This window comes from Amia ocellicauda, chromosome 12 (assembly GCF_036373705.1).
Source record: "Amia ocellicauda isolate fAmiCal2 chromosome 12, fAmiCal2.hap1, whole genome shotgun sequence".
In the NCBI taxonomy this organism is placed as follows: domain Eukaryota; kingdom Metazoa; phylum Chordata; class Actinopteri; order Amiiformes; family Amiidae; genus Amia; species Amia ocellicauda.
Genome location: NC_089861.1, coordinates 1,069,975 through 1,089,229, shown reverse-complemented (window position 1 = coordinate 1,089,229; position 19,255 = coordinate 1,069,975). Strand labels below are relative to the sequence as shown.

Genomic DNA, 19,255 nt, shown 5'->3' with positions numbered 1-19,255 from the left:
GCAGTGCGCTGGGCTGTAGAGCAGCTCTGGCCAGAACTCAGTGTCTGAATCAGCACCAAGCGGAATGTGAAAAGCAACAACCGGCACAGTCACTGATGGACGCTCCCACACTCACGCTAAGGCTGTGTGGTTAATTCATGCCATTGTGTGTGTTTGTTTGTTTTTATAGGGAACCTACTATTAACCAGGATTGTGGACTATCTAGATTAACTTCAGGTTTTTTCTCATGTTGAAAAAAGGAAGTAAAGAGCGTAAAGAATTCTTTGAGTAACAAATAAACGTCAAATATGTTGGTGGGGTGTAGGGTGTGGTGGTTGTGAATGGGATGGGAGGGTTGTGGAGGTACTGACAGAGTTGGGAAGGTGCCAGAGTATATATATATATACACTTACCTAAAGGATTATTAGGAACACCTGTTCAATTTCTCATTAATGCAATTATCTAATCAACCAATCACATGGCAGTTGCTTCAATGCATTTAGGGGTGTGGTCCTGGTCAAGACAATCTCCTGAACTCCAAACTGAATGTCTGAATGGGAAAGAAAGGTGATTTAAGCAATTTTGAGCGTGGCATGGTTGTTGGTGCCAGACGGGCCGGTCTGAGTATTTCACAATCTGCTCAGTTACTGGGATTTTCACGCACAACCATTTCTAGGGTTTACAAAGAATGGTGTGAAAAGGGAAAAACATCCAGTATGCGGCAGTCCTGTGGGCGAAAATGCCTTGTTGATGCTAGAGGTCAGAGGAGAATGGGCCGACTGATTCAAGCTGATAGAAGAGCAACTTTGACTGAAATAAGCACTCGTTACAACCGAGGTATGCAGCAAAGCATTTGTGAAGCCACAACACGTACAACCTTGAGGCGGATGGGCTACAACAGCAGAAGACCCCACCGGGTACCACTCATCTCCACTACAAATAGGAAAAAGAGGCTACAATTTGCACAAGCTCACCAAAATTGGACAGTTGAAGACTGGAAAAATGTTGCCTGGTCTGATGAGTCTCGATTTCTGTTGAGACATTCAGGTGGTAGAGTCAGAATTTGGCGTAAACAGAATGAGAACATGGATCCATCATGCCTTGTTACCACTGTGCAGGCTGGTGGTGGTGGTGTAATGGTGTGGGGGATGTTTTCTTGGCACACTTTAGGCCCCTTAGTGCCAATTGGGCATCGTTTAAATGCCACGGCCTACCTGAGCATTGTTTCTGACCATGTCCATCCCTTTATGACCACCATGTACCCATCCTCTGATGGCTACTTCCAGCAGGATAATGCACCATGTCACAAAGGTCGAATCATTTCAAATTGGTTTCTTGAACATGACAATGAGTTCACTGTACTAAACTGGCCCCCACAGTCACCAGATCTCAACCCAATAGAGCATCTTTGGGATGTGGTGGAACGGGAGCTTCGTGCCCTGGATGTGCATCCCACAAATCTCCATCAACTGCAAGATGCTATCCTATCAATATGGGCCAACATTTCTAAAGAATGCTTTCAGCACCTTGTTGAATCAATGCCACGTAGAATTAAGGCAGTTCTGAAGGCGAAAGGGGGTCAAACACAGTATTAGTATGGTGTTCCTAATAATCCTTTAGGTGAGTGTATACTGATCAGCCATAACATTATGACCACCTGCCTAATATTGTGTAGGTCCCCCTTTTGCCGCCAAAACAGCCCTGACCCGTCGAGGCATGGACTCCACTAGACCTCTGAAGGTGTGCTGTGGTATCTGGTACCAAGACATCAGAAGCAGATCCTTTAAGTCCTGTAAGTTGCGAGGTGGGGCCTCCATGGATCGGACTTGTTTGTCCAGCACATCCCACAGATGCTCGATTGGATTGAGATCTGGGGAATTTGGAGGCCAAGTCAACACCTTGAACTCGTGATTCATCAGACCAGGCCACCTTCTTCCATTGCTCCGTGGTCCAGTTCTGATGCTCACGTGCCCATTGTAGGTGCTTTCGGCAGCGGACAGGGGTCAGCATGGGCACCCTGACTGGTCTGCGGCTACACAGCCCCATACGCAACAAACTGCGATGCACTGTGTGTTCTGACACCTTTCTATCAGAACCAACATTAACTTTTTCAGCAATTTGAGCTACAGTAGCTCGTCTGTTGGATCGGACCACATCGGACATCGGACCTTTGCTCCCCACGTGCATCAGTGAGCCTTGGCCGCCCAAGACCCTGTCGCCGGTTCACCGCTTTTCCTTCCTTGGACCACTTTTGATAGGTACTGACCACTGCAGACCGGGAACACCCCACAAGAGCTGCAGTTTTGGAGATGCTCTGACCCAGTCGTCTAGCCATCACAATTTGGCCCTTGTCAAAGTCGCTCAGATCCTTAAGCTGCCCATTTTTCCTGCTTCTAACACTGAGGACTCTGAGGACAAAATGTTCACTTGCTGCCTAATATATCCCACCCACTGATAGGTGCCATGATAACGAGATTATCAGTTTATTCACTTCACCTGTCAGTGGTCATAATGCTATGGCTGATCGGTGTATATATACAGCTCTGGAAAAAATTAAGAGACCACTGCAGATTTTTCTTAAATCAGCATCTCTACATGTATGGCAGCCATTCCATTCCAGTGCCTGTTTAATTCCAGCACAGGCACACATTTTACTGAATGAGGTACTGATTAGGTGATCACCTGAACCAAATCTTATTTAACCAGGGAAAATATAAAAATCACTGCTGTGGTCATCACTATCCTCTTGCAATAGGACCAGCTGGATTTCAAAAACAGTGCTAGTAGTACCTCAGAAGTAACTGGAATAAAAAAATAACTATTGACCATGCCAAAAGAGTTGAAAAGGATAGTTTTGAGTGAGGAAAAGAAGGGTTCAGTTCTGACTTTACTGGCAGAGGGATACAGTGAGTGTCAGGTTGCTTCCATCCTTAAAATTTCAAAGACAGTGGTTCATAAGAACAAGGTCAAGCAACAGACATTGGGGACAACAAAGCTACAGACCAGACAAAAACGACTCATTCAAATGTCACTCAACAACCATAGGATGATATCAAGTGACCTACAGAAAGAATGGCAAACAGCAGCTGGGGTGAAGTGCACAGTGAGGACGGTTCAAAACAGGCTGTTAGGGGCAGGGCTGAAGATGTGCAAAGCTAGAAAAAAGCCCTTCATCAATGAGAAGCAAAGAAGAGCCAGGCTGAGGTTTGCAAAACACCATGAGGATTGGACCATAGAGGACTGGAGTAAGGTCATCTTCTCCGATGAGTCAAATTTTCAGCTTTGCCCAACACCTGGACGTCTAATGGTTAGACGGAGACCTGGAGAGGCCTACAAGTCACAGTATCTCACACCCACTGTGAAATTTGGTGGAGGATCGGTGATGATCTGGGGGTGCTTCAGCAAAGGCTGGAATCGGCAGATTTGTCTTTGTGAAGGACGCATGAATCAAGCCACGTACAAGGTTGTCCTGGAAGAAAACTTGCTTCCTTCTGCTATGACAATGTTCCCCAAATCTGAGGATTGTTTTTTTCCAGCAGGACAATGCTCCATGCCACACAGCCAGGTCAATCAAGGTGTGAATGTAGGACCACCAGATCAAGACCCTGTCATGGCCAGACCAATCTCCAGACCTGAACCCCATTGAAAACCTCTGGAATGTGATGAAGAGGAAGATTGATGGTCTCAAGCTATCAGACAAAGCCGAGCTGCTTGAATTTCTGCACCAGGAGTGGCATAAAGTCACCCAACATCAATGTGAAAGACTGGTGAAGAGCATGCCAAGACACATGGAAGCTGTGATTGAAAATCAGGGTTACTCCACCAAATATTGATTTCTGAAATCTTCCTCTGAACTCTAAAATTAAAACATTAGTATTGTGTTGTTTAAAAATGAATATGAACTTATTTTCTTTGCATTATTCAAGGTCTGACAACACTGCATCTTTTTTGTAATTTTGACCAGTTGTCATTTTCTGCAAATAAATGCTCTAAATTACAATATTTTTATTTAGAATTTGGGAGAAATGTTGTCAGTAGTTTATAGAATAAAACAAAAATGTTCATTTTACCCAAACACATTACCTTATTATTACTTAATAGACTCTCTTATCCAGGGCAACTTACATTTGTACTAATTTATACAGCTGGGTATTTTACTGGAGCAATCCAAGTGAAGTACCTTGCTCAGCATTGCCTTACCCAGGATTTGAACCCACAACTTTTCAATTATGAGTCCAGAACCCTAACCACTACTCCATAAGCTAGAGTACACATACCTCTAAATACCTATAAACATGAAATATATATATCCTGTATATTAAACTGCAATACAGCTCATGTGACACAGGGTGAAAATAGACACATTGTTGTCATCTACTACAGGTGGTGTTCAAAGCTTATGACCGCAGAAAATAACCACATTATCAAAATAAATCAATCAAGCTTTGTTGTTCATTACATGGAACATAAAACATGATTTTGTCTTCAGCTCACCATGGCTCAGTGCAAAAACACATGACAATGTGCCCACGGTGTAGACAGCAAGGATGATAAGTCAGGACTTAATCCATGACAACATTATAATAACAGCAGCAACAGCAATGTTGTACAACAACAGACTGTAAAAGAACAATTGTGCAGGACAAGTCTCTGCCCTGGACAATGATTGACCTCACTTCATGTCGTACAGCAACATACAACACTCACACACACAGGGGCTAAAGTGGCGAATTGTTACATACACACATTCTTAAATGTAGTGCCCCCTATGGGCTATACCTGCTACGCCATCCTCTAGTTTGGAGCACAGGACAGGGGCGAGTCAAACATCTCTACGGCTTTTCAATAGTAGTTCCTGTCAAGCAACTTAAGACAGATATTATTATTTGACCTTAAAAACACGGTATGTACTACCTAGAACATTAAAATCCTAAATGTAATAGAATAGACCCTGGACAAACACACAGTATGTAGATCCTGGAACAAAATGAACATTTAAAAATCTGTAATATAACATTTCACCTGAGACACAGACACTCACGATATGATATACCAAGATTATCTTGTAACATCTGCACAGCATTTATTAGGATGGACAAGAGAAATAAAACATTGTGGGCGATACTAATTCATTCATATGAAAGTGATTTAAACCACACACACCCACACAAAAAGCCTGCCAATGTGTATTAGATTACAGTTCAATTGTATTTAATATGACGAATCTCATGCATTGATGATTTGAAAACTTGAGAATGAAGCAAAAACATTGTGTGTAATTGTACTATAGATTATTATATTGTACATCCTGTGGAAACAGTTGTGCCCCCTCAGTCATTTCAGATGACCCCATGTCGAGTTAATCCTGCTGCCAGGCCTGGTGGTAGGGGAGGGTCAGTATATGACAAAAAAAAGAATAAATAAATTTAAATTAAAAAAATTTAAATGAACCCTTGTGTTGATGTACCCAATGTCAACATATTACATCTTCATCAAAATGTAAAAAAATGACAAGCACACCTTCAAGCATTTCGCACTTGAATGTAGGCGTAATCATACAAAGTCTTCCAGCTCTGCTGGTCATTATTTTATTAAGGAAACTATGAAAACCAACAACAAACAATTAAAGCCACAGAGAAATGCTGTCAGACAGATTTGCACCCCTCCAGTGAATTATTATTATTATTATTATTATTATTATTATTATTGTTCTCTATAATTTCTGCTTTCCTGTTCCTCTAGGTGTCTCTATGTCTCTCTGTCGATATTATGTCTGCCTCCTTGTCATTCTGTTTCTGTCTGCCTATGTGTCTGCTTAACACACTATCTCTCCATCGCTCTGTATTTCTCCCTGAGGGTCTATCTGACTCCATTGTCTGATTCTCAGACAGAGTGTCTGTCTCAATGTCTGTCTGACAATCAGAAATTTGTTGAGCTAAATTTCTCATATCCCTAATCTCACATATCTCAGACAGAGACAAAGAAGAAAAAACATGAAGAGCAAAATCTTTACCATCATATTCTTAGCAGCGGTAACTACAACCCCCACAACTGCAAATCTCAATACCACAGCAGCTCCCACTACCACCACAACTGCAGCTCCCACTACTACAACTGCAGCTCCCTCTACCACCACAACTGCATCTCACACTACTATAACTTCAGCTCACACTACCACAACAACCACAGCTCCCATTACCACAACAACAACAGCTCCGACCACCACCACAACTGCAGCTCCTACAACCACAACTACAGCTCCCACAACCATAACTGCAGCTTCCTCTACCACCACAACTGCAACTCCCTCTACCACAACAACAGTTCCCACTACAATCATAACTATAGCAGCAATTACAACCACAACCACAGCACCGACCACCACCACAACTGCAGCTCCCACAACCACAACTGCAGCTCACACTACCACAACAACTATAGCTCCCACTACCACAACTGCAGCTCCCACTCCCACCACAACTGCAGGTCACACTACCACAACAACTGCAGCTCCCACTACCACAACAACCGCAGCACCCAGTACCACAACGACTGCAGCTCCCACTACCACAACAACCGAAGACCCCACTACCACCACAACTGCAGCTCCCACTACAACAACAACCGAAGACCCCACTACCACCACAACTGCAGCTCCCACTACAACAACTGCAGCTCCCACTACCACCACAACTATAGCAGCAATTACAACCACAACTGCAGCTCCCACTACCACCACAACTGCAGCTCCCACTACAACAACAACCACAGCTCCCTCTACAACCACGACTGCAGCTCCGACCACCACCACAACTGCAGCTCCCACTACCACCACAACTGCAGCTCACACTACCACAACAACCACAGCTCTGACCACCACCACAACTGCAGCTCCCACGACAACCACAACCGCAGCACCGACCACCACCACAACTGCAGCTCCCACTACCACAACAACCACAGCTCACACTACCACAACAACCACAGCTCTGACCACCACCACAACTGCAGCTCCCACAACCACAACTGCAGCTCCCACTACCACCAAAACCACAGCTCACAATACCACAACAACCACAGCTCCCTCTACAACCACGACTGCAGCTCCCACTACAACAACCGCAACTCCCACTACAACCACAACCGCAGCACCGACCACCACCACAACTGCAGCTCACACTACCACAACAACCACAGCTCCCTCTACAACCACGACTGCAGCTCGCACTACAACAACCACAGCTCCCACGACAACCACAACCGCAGCACCGACCACCACCACAACTGCAGCTCCCACTACCACAACAACCACAGCTCACACTACCACAACAACCACAGCTCTGACCACCACCACAACTGCAGCTCCCACAACCACAACTGCAGCTCCCACTACCACCACAACCACAGCTCACAATACCACAACAACCACAGCTCCCTCTACAACCACGACTGCAGCTCCCACTACAACAACCGCAACTCCCACTACAACCACAACCGCAGCACCGACCACCACCACAACTGCAGCTCCCACTACCACCACAACTGCAGCACCGACCACCACCACAACTGCAGCTCACACTACCACAACAACCACAGCTCCCTCTACAACCACGACTGCAGCTCGCACTACAACAACCGCAGCTCCCACGACAACCACAACCGCAGCACCGACCACCACCACAACTGCAGCTCCCACTACCACAACAACCACAGCTCACACTACCACAACAACCACAGCTCTGACCACCACCACAACTGCAGCTCCCACAACCACAACTGCAGCTCCCACTACCACCACAACCACAGCTCACAATACCACAACAACCACAGCTCCCTCTACAACCACGACTGCAGCTCCCACTACAACAACCGCAACTCCCACTACAACCACAACCGCAGCACCGACCACCACCACAACTGCAGCTCACACTACCACAACAACGACAGCTCACACTACCACAACAACCACAGCTCCGACCACCACCACAACTACAGCACCAACCACCACCACAACTGCAGCTCCCACAACCACAACTGCAGCTCCCACTACCACCACAACTGCAGCACCGACCACCACCACAACTGCAGCTCCCACTACCACAACAACTATAACTCCCACTCCCACCACAACTGCAGGTCACACTACCACAACAACTGCAGCTCCCACTACCACAACAACCGCAGCACCCAGTACCACAACGACTGCAGCTCCCACTACCACAACAACCGAAGCTCCCACTACAACCACAACTGCAGCTCCCACTACAACAACAACCGCAGCTCCCACTACAACCACAACTGCAGCTCCCACTACAACAATTGCAGCTCCCACTACCACCACAACTATAGCAGCAATTACAACCACAACTGCAGCTCCCACTACCACCACAACTGCAGCTCCCACTACAACAACAACCGCAGCTCCCACTACAACCACAACCACAGCACCGACCACCACCACAACTGCAGCTCCCACTACCACAACAACCACAGCTCACACTACCACAACAACCACAGCTCCGACCACCACCACAACTGCAGCTCACAGTACCACATCAACCACAGCTCCCACTACCACCACAACCGCAGCACCAACCACCACCACAACTGCAGCTCACACTACTACAACTGCAGCTCCCACTACCACCACAACTATAGCAGCAATTACAACCACAACTGCAGCTCCCACTACCACCACAACCACAGCTCCCTCTACAACCACGACTGCAGCTCCCACTACAACAACCGCAGCTCCCACTACAACCACAACCGCAGCACCGACCACCACCACAACTGCAGCTCCCACAACCACAACTGCAGCTCCCACTACAACAACAACCACAGCTCCCACTACAACCACAACTGCAGCTCCCACTACAACAACCGCAGCTCCCACTACAACCACAACTGCACCTCCCTCTACCACCACAACTGCAGCTCCAACTACCACAACAACCACAGCTCCCATTACCACAACAACCACAGCTCCCACTACAACCACAACCGCAGCACCGACCACCACTACAACTGCAGCTCCCACTACCACAACTGCAGCTCCAACTACTACAACAGCTGCAGCTTCCACACAAACCAGAACTGCAGCACCCACTACCACAACAACTGCAGCTCCCATTACAACCACAACTGCAGCTCCCTCTACCACCACAACTGCAACTCACACTACCACAACAACCACAGCTCCCATTACCACAACAACTACAGCTCCCACTACCACCACAACCGCAGCACCGACCACCACCACAACTGCAGCTCACACTACTAGAACTGCAGCTCCCTCTACCACCACAACTGCAGCTCCCTCTACCACCACAACTGCAGCTCCCACTACCACAACTGCAGCTCCCACTACCACCACAACTATAGCAGCAATTACAACCACAACTGCAGCTCCCACTACCACCACAACTGCAGCTCCCACTACAACAACAACCACAGCACCGACCACCACCACAACTGCAGCTCCCACTACCACAACAACCACAGCTCACACTACCACAACAACCACAGCTCCGACCACCACCACAACTGCAGCTCACAGTACCACATCAACCACAGCTCCCACTACCACCACAACCGCAGCACCAACCAGCACCACAACTGCAGCTCACACTACTACAACTGCAGCTCCCACTACCACCACAACTATAGCAGCAATTACAACCACAACTGCAGCTCCCACTACCACCACAACCACAGCTCACACTACCACAACAACCACAGCTCCCTCTACAACCACGACTGCAGCTCCCACTACAACAACCGCAGCTCCCACTACAACCACAACCGCAGCACCGACCACCACCACAACTGCAGCTCCCACAACCACAACTGCAGCTCCCACTACAACAACAACCACAGCTCCCACTACAACCACAACTGCAGCTCCCACTACAACAACCGCAGCTCCCACTACAACCACAACTGCAGCTCCCTCTACCACCACAACTGCAGCTCCAACTACCACAACAACCACAGCTCCCATTACCACAACAACCACAGCTCCCACTACCACCACAACCGCAGCACCGACCACCACTACAACTGCAGCTCCCACTACCACAACTGCAGCTCCAACTACTACAACAGCTGCAGCTTCCACACAAACCAGAACTGCAGCACCCACTACCAGAACAACTGCAGCTCCCATTACAACCACAACTGCAGCTCCCATTACCACAACAACTACAGCTCCAAATACCACCACAACTGCAGCTCACAGTACCACATCAACCACAGCTTCCACTACCACCACAACCGCAGCACCGACCACCACTACAACTGCAGCTCCCTCTACAACCACGACTACAGCTCCCACTACAACAACCGCAGCTCCCACTACAACCACAACCACAGCACCGACCACCACCACAACTGCAGCTCCCACTACCACAACAACCACAGTTCCCACTACCACAACAACTGTAGCTCCAAATACCACCACAACTGCAGCTCACAGTACCACATCAACCACAGCTTCCACTACCACCACAACCGCAGCACCAACCACCACAACTGCAGCTCACACTACTACAACTGCAGCTCCCATTACAACCACAACCGCAGCTCCCTCTACAACAACAACCGCAGCTCCCACTACAACCACAACCGCAGCACCAACCACCACCACAACTGCAGCTCCCACTACTACAACTGCAGCTCCCTCTACAACCAAAACTGCAGCTCCCACTACCACAACTGGAGCTCACACTACCACAACAACCACAGCTCCCACTACCACCACAACTGCAGCTCGCACTACCACAACAACCGCAGCTCCCACTACCACAACAACCACAGCTCCGACCACCACCACAACTGCAGCTCCCACTACCACAACTGCAGCTCCCACTACTACAACAGCTGCAGCTTCCACACAAACCACAACTGCAGCACCCACTACCACAACAACTGCAGCTCCCAATTACAACCACAACTGCAGCTCCCTCTACCACCACAACTGCAGCTCCAACTACCACAACAACTATAGCAGCAATTACAACCACAACTGCAGCTCCCACTACCACCACAACTGCAGCTCCCACTACAACAACCGCAGCTCCCACTACAACCACAACCACAGCAACGACCACCACCACAACTGCAGCTCCCACTACCACAACAACCACAGCTCACACTACCACAACAACCACAGCTCCGACCACCACCACAACTGCAGCACCAACCACCACCACAACTGCAGCTCACACTACTACAACTGCAGCTCCCATTACAACCACAACCGCAGCTCCCTCTACAACAACAACCGCAGCTCCCACTACAACCACAACTGCAGCTCCCACTACAACTGCAGCTCACACTACCACCACAACTATAGTAGCAATTACAACCACAACTGCAGCTCCCACTACCACCACAACCACAGCTCACACTACCACAACAACCACAGCTCCCTCTACAACCACGACTGCAGCTCCCACTACAACCACAACCGCAGCACCGACCACCACCACAACTGCAGCTCCCACTACCACAACAACCACAGCTCACACTACCACAACAACCACAGCACCGACCACCACCACAACTGCAGCTCCCACAACCACAACTGCAGCTCACACTACAACCACAACCGCAGCACCGACCACCACCACAACTGCAGCTCCCACTACCACAACAACCACAGCTCACACTACCACAACAACCACAGCTCCGACCACCACCACAACTGCAGCTCCCACAACCACAACTGCAGCTCCCACTACCACCACAACTGCAGCTCCCACTACAACAACAACCACAGCTCCCACTACAACCACAACTGCAGCTCCCACTACAACAACCGCAGCTCCCACTACAACCACAACCACAGCACCGACCACCACCACAACTGCAGCTCCCACTACCACAACAACTGTAGCTCCAAATACCACCACAACTGCAGCTCACAGTACCACATCAACCACAGCTTCCACTACCACCACAACCGCAGCACCAACCACCACCACAACTGGAGCTCACACTACTACAACTGCAGCTCCCATTACAACCACAACCGCAGCTCCCTCTACAACAACAACCGCAGCTCCCACTACAACCACAACCGCAGCACCAACCACCACCACAACTGCAGCTCCCACTACTACAACTGCAGCTCCCTCTACAACCAAAACTGCAGCTCCCACTACCACAACTGGAGCTCACACTACCACAACAACCGCAGCTCCCACTACCACCACAACTGCAGCTCGCACTACCACAACAACCGCAGCTCCCACTACCACCACAACCGCAGCACCAACCACCACCACAACTGGAGCTCACACTACTACAACTGCAGCTCCCATTACAACCACAACCGCAGCTCCCTCTACAACAACAACCGCAGCTCCCACTACAACCACAACCGCAGCACCAACCACCACCACAACTGCAGCTCCCACTACTACAACTGCAGCTCCCTCTACAACCAAAACTGCAGCTCCCACTACCACAACTGGAGCTCACACTACCACAACAACCGCAGCTCCCACTACCACCACAACTGCAGCTCGCACTACCACAACAACCGCAGCTCCCACTACCACAACAACCACAGCTCCGACCACCACCACAACTGCAGCTCCCACTACCACAACTGCAGCTCCCACTACCACAACAACTGCAGCTCCCATTACAACCACAACTGCAGCTCCCTCTACCACCACAACTGCAGCTCCAACTACGACAACAACTATAGCAGCAATTACAACCACAACTGCAGCTCCCACTACCACCACAACTGCAGCTCCCACTACAACAACCGCAGCTCCCACTACAACCACAACCACAGCAACGACCACCACCACAACTGCAGCTCCCACTACCACAACAACCACAGCTCACACTACCACAACAACCACAGCTCCGACCACCACCACAACTGCAGCACCAACCACCACCACAACTGCAGCTCACACTACTACAACTGCAGCTCCCATTACAACCACAACCGCAGCTCCCTCTACAACAACAACCGCAGCTCCCACTACAACCACAACTGCAGCTCCCACTACAACAACTGCAGCTCCCACTACCACCACAACTATAGCAGCAATTACAACCACAACTGCAGCTCCCACTACCACCACAACCACAGCTCACACTACCACAACAACCACAGCTCCCTCTACAACCACGACTGCAGCTCCCACTACAACAACCGCAGCTCCCACTACAACCACAACCGCAGCACCGACCACCACCACAACTGCAGCTCCCACTACCACAACAACCACAGCTCACACTACCACAACAACCACAGCACCGACAACCACCACAACTGCAGCTCCCACAACCACAACTGCAGCTCACACTACCACAACAACCACAGCTCCCTCTACAACCACGACTACAGCTCCCACTACAACAACCGCAGCTCCCACTACAACCACAACCACAGCACCGACCACCACCACAACTGCAGCTCCCACTACCACAACAACCACAGCTCCCACTACCACAACAACTGTAGCTCCAAATACCACCACAACTGCAGCTCACAGTACCACATCAACCACAGCTTCCACTACCACCACAACCGCAGCACCAACCACCACAACTGCAGCTCACACTACTACAACTGCAGCTCCCATTACAACCACAACCGCAGCTCCCTCTACAACAACAACCGCAGCTCCCACTACAACCACAACCGCAGCACCAACCACCACCACAACTGCAGCTCCCACTACTACAACTGCAGCTCCCTCTACAACCAAAACTGCAGCTCCCACTACCACAACTGGAGCTCACACTACCACAACAACCACAGCTCCCACTACCACCACAACTGCAGCTCGCACTACCACAACAACCGCAGCTCCCACTACCACAACAACCACAGCTCCGACCACCACCACAACTGCAGCTCCCACTACCACAACTGCAGCTCCCACTACTACAACAGCTGCAGCTTCCACACAAACCACAACTGCAGCACCCACTACCACAACAACTGCAGCTCCCAATTACAACCACAACTGCAGCTCCCTCTACCACCACAACTGCAGCTCCAACTACCACAACAACTATAGCAGCAATTACAACCACAACTGCAGCTCCCACTACCACCACAACTGCAGCTCCCACTACAACAACCGCAGCTCCCACTACAACCACAACCACAGCAACGACCACCACCACAACTGCAGCTCCCACTACCACAACAACTGCAGCTCACACTACCACAACAACCGCAGCACCGACCACCACCACAACTGCAGCACCAACCACCACCACAACTGCAGCTCACACTACTACAACTGCAGCTCCCATTACAACCACAACCGCAGCTCCCTCTACAACAACAACCGCAGCTCCCACTACAACCACAACTGCAGCTCCCACTACAACTGCAGCTCACACTACCACCACAACTATAGTAGCAATTACAACCACAACTGCAGCTCCCACTACCACCACAACCACAGCTCACACTACCACAACAACCACAGCTCCCTCTACAACCACGACTGCAGCTCCCACTACAACCACAACCGCAGCACCGACCACCACCACAACTGCAGCTCCCACTACCACAACAACCACAGCTCACACTACCACAACAACCACAGCACCGACCACCACCACAACTGCAGCTCCCACAACCACAACTGCAGCTCACACTACAACCACAACCGCAGCACCGACCACCACCACAACTGCAGCTCCCACTACCACAACAACCACAGCTCACACTACCACAACAACCACAGCTCCGACCACCACCACAACTGCAGCTCCCACAACCACAACTGCAGCTCCCACTACCACCACAACTGCAGCTCCCACTACAACAACAACCACAGCTCCCACTACAACCACAACTGCAGCTCCCACTACAACAACCGCAGCTCCCACTACAACCACAACCACAGCACCGACCACCACCACAACTGCAGCTCCCACTACCACAACAACTGTAGCTCCAAATACCACCACAACTGCAGCTCACAGTACCACATCAACCACAGCTTCCACTACCACCACAACCGCAGCACCAACCACCACCACAACTGGAGCTCACACTACTACAAATGCAGCTCCCATTACAACCACAACCGCAGCTCCCTCTACAACAACAACCGCAGCTCCCACTACAACCACAACCGCAGCACCAACCACCACCACAACTGCAGCTCCCACTACTACAACTGCAGCTCCCTCTACAACCAAAACTGCAGCTCCCACTACCACAACTGGAGCTCACACTACCACAACAACCGCAGCTCCCACTACCACCACAACTGCAGCTCGCACTACCACAACAACCGCAGCTCCCACTACCACCACAACCGCAGCACCAACCACCACCACAACTGGAGCTCACACTACTACAACTGCAGCTCCCATTACAACCACAACCGCAGCTCCCTCTACAACAACAACCGCAGCTCCCACTACAACCACAACCGCAGCACCAACCACCACCACAACTGCAGCTCCCACTACTACAACTGCAGCTCCCTCTACAACCAAAACTGCAGCTCCCACTACCACAACTGGAGCTCACACTACCACAACAACCGCAGCTCCCACTACCACCACAACTGCAGCTCGCACTACCACAACAACCGCAGCTCCCACTACCACAACAACCACAGCTCCGACCACCACCACAACTGCAGCTCCCACTACCACAACTGCAGCTCCCACTACCACAACAACTGCAGCTCCCATTACAACCACAACTGCAGCTCCCTCTACCACCACAACTGCAGCTCCAACTACGACAACAACTATAGCAGCAATTACAACCACAACTGCAGCTCCCACTACCACCACAACTGCAGCTCCCACTACAACAACCGCAGCTCCCACTACAACCACAACCACAGCAACGACCACCACCACAACTGCAGCTCCCACTACCACAACAACCACAGCTCACACTACCACAACAACCACAGCTCCGACCACTACCACAACTGCAGCACCAACCACCACCACAACTGCAGCTCACACTACTACAACTGCAGCTCCCATTACAACCACAACCGCAGCTCCCTCTACAACAACAACCGCAGCTCCCACTACAACCACAACTGCAGCTCCCACTACAACAACTGCAGCTCCCACTACCACCACAACTATAGCAGCAATTACAACCACAACTGCAGCTCCCACTACCACCACAACCACAGCTCACACTACCACAACAACCACAGCTCCCTCTACAACCACGACTGCAGCTCCCACTACAACAACCGCAGCTCCCACTACAACCACAACCGCAGCACCGACCACCACCACAACTGCAGCTCCCACTACCACAACAACCACAGCTCACACTACCACAACAACCACAGCTCCGACCACCACCACAACTGCAGCTCCCACTACAACAACCGCAGCTCCCACTACAACCACAACCACAGCACCGACCACCACCACAACTGCAGCTCCCACAACCACAACTGCAGCTCCCACTACCACCACAACTGCAGCTCCCACTACAACAACAACCACAGCTCCCACTACAACCACAACTGCAGCTCCCACTACAACAACCGCAGCTCCCACTACAACCACAACCACAGCACCGACCACCACCACAACTGCAGCTCCCACAACCACAACTGCAGCTCCCACTACCACAACAACTGTAGCTCCAAATACCACCACAACTGCAGCTCACAGTACCACATCAACCACAGCTTCCACTACCACCACAACCGCAGCACCAACCACCACCACAACTGCAGCTCCCACTACCACAACAACTGTAGCTCCAAATACCACCACAACTGCAGCTCACAGTACCACATCAACCACAGCTTCCACTACCACCACAACCGCAGCACCAACCACCACCACAACTGGAGCTCACACTACTACAACTGCAGCTCCCATTACAACCACAACCGCAGCTCCCTCTACAACAACAACCGCAGCTCCCACTACAACCACAACCGCAGCACCAACCACCACCACAACTGCAGCTCCCACTACTACAACTGCAGCTCCCTCTACAACCAAAACTGCAGCTCCCACTACCACAACTGGAGCTCACACTACCACAACAACCGCAGCTCCCACTACCACCACAACTGCAGCTCGCACTACCACAACAACCGCAGCTCACACTACCACAACAACCACAGCTCCGACCACTACCACAACTGCAGCACCAACCACCACCACAACTGCAGCTCACACTACTACAACTGCAGCTCCCATTACAACCACAACCGCAGCTCCCTCTACAACAACAACCGCAGCTCCCACTACAACCACAACTGCAGCTCCCACTACAACAACTGCAGCTCCCACTACCACCACAACTATAGCAGCAATTACAACCACAACTGCAGCTCCCACTACCACCACAACCACAGCTCACACTACCACAACAACCACAGCTCCCTCTACAACCACGACTGCAGCTCCCACTACAACAACCGCAGCTCCCACTACAACCACAACCGCAGCACCGACCACCACCACAACTGCAGCTCCCACTACCACAACAACCACAGCTCACACTACCACAACAACCACAGCTCCGACCACCACCACAACTGCAGCTCCCACTACAACAACCGCAGCTCCCACTACAACCACAACCACAGCACCGACCACCACCACAACTGCAGCTCCCACTACCACAACAACCACAGTTCCCACTACCACAACAACTGTAGCTCCAAATACCACCACAACTGCAGCTCACAGTACCACATCAACCACAGCTTCCACTACCACCACAACCGCAGCACCAACCACCACCACAACTGGAGCTCACACTACTACAACTGCAGCTCCCATTACAACCACAACCGCAGCTCCCTCTACAACAACAACCGCAGCTCCCACTACAACCACAACCGCAGCACCAACCACCACCACAACTGCAGCTCCCACTACTACAACTGCAGCTCCCTCTACAACCAAAACTGCAGCTCCCACTACCACAACTGGAGCTCACACTACCACAACAACCGCAGCTCCCACTACCACCACAACTGCAGCTCGCACTACCACAACAACCGCAGCTCCCACTACCACAACAACCACAGCTCCGACCACCACCACAACTGCAGCTCCCACTACTACAACAGCTGTAGCTTCCACACAAACCACAACTGCAGCTCCCATTACAACCACAACTGCAGCTCCAACTACCACAACAACCACAGCTGGGGGGCACAGAGACACACTGCGCACAATCTCCTGTTTAACACACTCTGGACTCTCCTGTACAGAATCACTCCACCCCCAGCCTGGCGTGTCGACCACAGTGACCTGCCTCCCGGCCACGTCACCCTGGCTCTTCTCACTCTGCTCAGTCTCTCTCTCAGTATTAAACGCCTCTCTGCCCAGGATGGTGTTTCCTGATAAACTCTTCTCAGCCCATCTCTTCCCCAGCAGCACAATCCTCAGCTCTGAGAGACGCTGTGTCTCAGGGGAAGCAGTCTGTCTCCCCCCTGTCAGAGAGAAACAACACAGTTTATATCCCTCTTCAGTCCCACTGCCTCTCCCTCCATCCCTCCCACACTCATTCCCTCTGTCTCCCCTCTCTCCTCCTCTCCCTTCTTCTCTTACTGATGCTGCTCTCTCATTATCTCTCCTTTTTTCTAACTTTTTTCAATTTTATTTTTAATAATAATAATAATAATAATAATAATAATAATAATAATAATAATAATAATAATAATAATAATCTGTCATGTATGTGTTTTATATGACCTTTTTCACTAATGGCCAAACCTGTCCAGTTCTTCTTCTAACTGACATCTTACTCCTCCATCTCTCTCCACCTCTCTCCCTCTACGATTTTCTTCCTCTTCTCTCCCCTTCCCTCTTCCCCACTAACTCTCACTCTCTCTTTCTCTCTCCCTCGCTTCATGCCATTGCCTCTCCTTCCCTCCATCTCCTCCCTTTATCCCCCCTCTCTCTCCACATCTCTCACCCCTTCTTTTCTTCTCCCTCTCTCTCCATGTCTACCCATTCCCACATTCCCCCTCTCTCCATCTCTGTGAGTGTGTGTAGTGTGTGTGTTATGTGTGTTATGTGTGTGTGTGTATGTGTGTGTTGCTGGTGTGTTGCTAGTGTGTGTGTGTAGTGTGCATAGTGTGTGTGTGTGTGTGTGTTGCTGGTGTGTTGCTAGTGTGTGTATAGTGTGTGTGTGTGTTGTATGGTGTGTTGTATGGCAGTCTCTCCTGAAGGACACAGAGGACAGAAACACAGAGCATCTCTCTCTCTCTCTCTCTCTCTCTCTCTCTCTCTCTCTCTCTCTCTCTCTCTCGCTCAGATC

General features: G+C 50.4%; 1 pseudogene; it reads left to right on the top strand.

Annotated features, from left to right (window-relative positions):
• Positions 1-748: 748 nt before the first annotated feature.
• LOC136765050 (probable cyclin-dependent serine/threonine-protein kinase DDB_G0292550) lies at positions 749-18,387 on the top strand (annotated as a pseudogene).
• Positions 18,388-19,255: the final 868 nt, after the last annotated feature.